The sequence below is a fragment of the Ursus arctos genome, unplaced genomic scaffold (genome assembly GCF_023065955.2).
Source record: "Ursus arctos isolate Adak ecotype North America unplaced genomic scaffold, UrsArc2.0 scaffold_16, whole genome shotgun sequence".
NCBI classification, from domain to species: domain Eukaryota; kingdom Metazoa; phylum Chordata; class Mammalia; order Carnivora; family Ursidae; genus Ursus; species Ursus arctos.
In genome coordinates, this window is record NW_026622830.1 from 41,475,212 (window position 1) to 41,476,001 (window position 790).

Sequence of the window (790 nt, forward strand, 5' to 3'; positions counted from 1 at the left end):
CCCTCCCCAGCCGGCGGCCCCCTCCTCCCGGCTGCTCCCCGCTAGAAGCTGCGGCAGGGACTCGGTCCCCGGCTCCCCGCGGCCAGAGCCCACCTTCCCGCCTCGCCTGCCCTCTCCCTCCGCCCCCCGCCGCGCCGCGGCCCAGGCCTCTCCCCCGCACGCCCGGCGACTCCCAGCCTCCAGGCTCGGCGACACCTATGCCTTAAATCGCCGGTGAGACCACGCCGAGGAAAAAGTTTCATAAGGTGGAATAGAAAAGGCACCAGGAAACTTGGGAGTGAGCATGCGCCCTGCAACATAACGGTGTCAACAAGCTCGCTACCTGTCCGACCGGTTCCGGCGGCCGGGGCTGCCTGTTCCAGCCCTTCCTTAGGCATGAATGTTTGCAAAAGAATTTAACGTCTGATTCTTTCCCCCCTCCCCTTTTTAAAAAGGGAAGAACGTTTTTTAATCAACCTCTCGCCCCAGTCGCCATCACATGCACCTCAGGGCAAACTCTTAGAGGTAAGCCCCCAGGTCCGCTTCCCAGGGCATCCATCCTAAGAGTTGGAGCTTCCTGCGAGTTGCACCCCCCTCCCCGCCCCCAGGTGGATTTGTCTCCGACAGGCAAGCAAGAAAATGGCTCAGTTCCTCCGGACTTGGTGGATGGTTTCCGCGGCTAGCTGAAATCTGGGCGGGTGGAAGGTGGAGGCAGTGGGGAGCCTCTCCAGGGCTCTGATCTCGTAAAGGGGGAAACTTTGGGGCTTAGTCCCCATCATTTACAACAGTCCCCCCAATAAAGACTGTAATA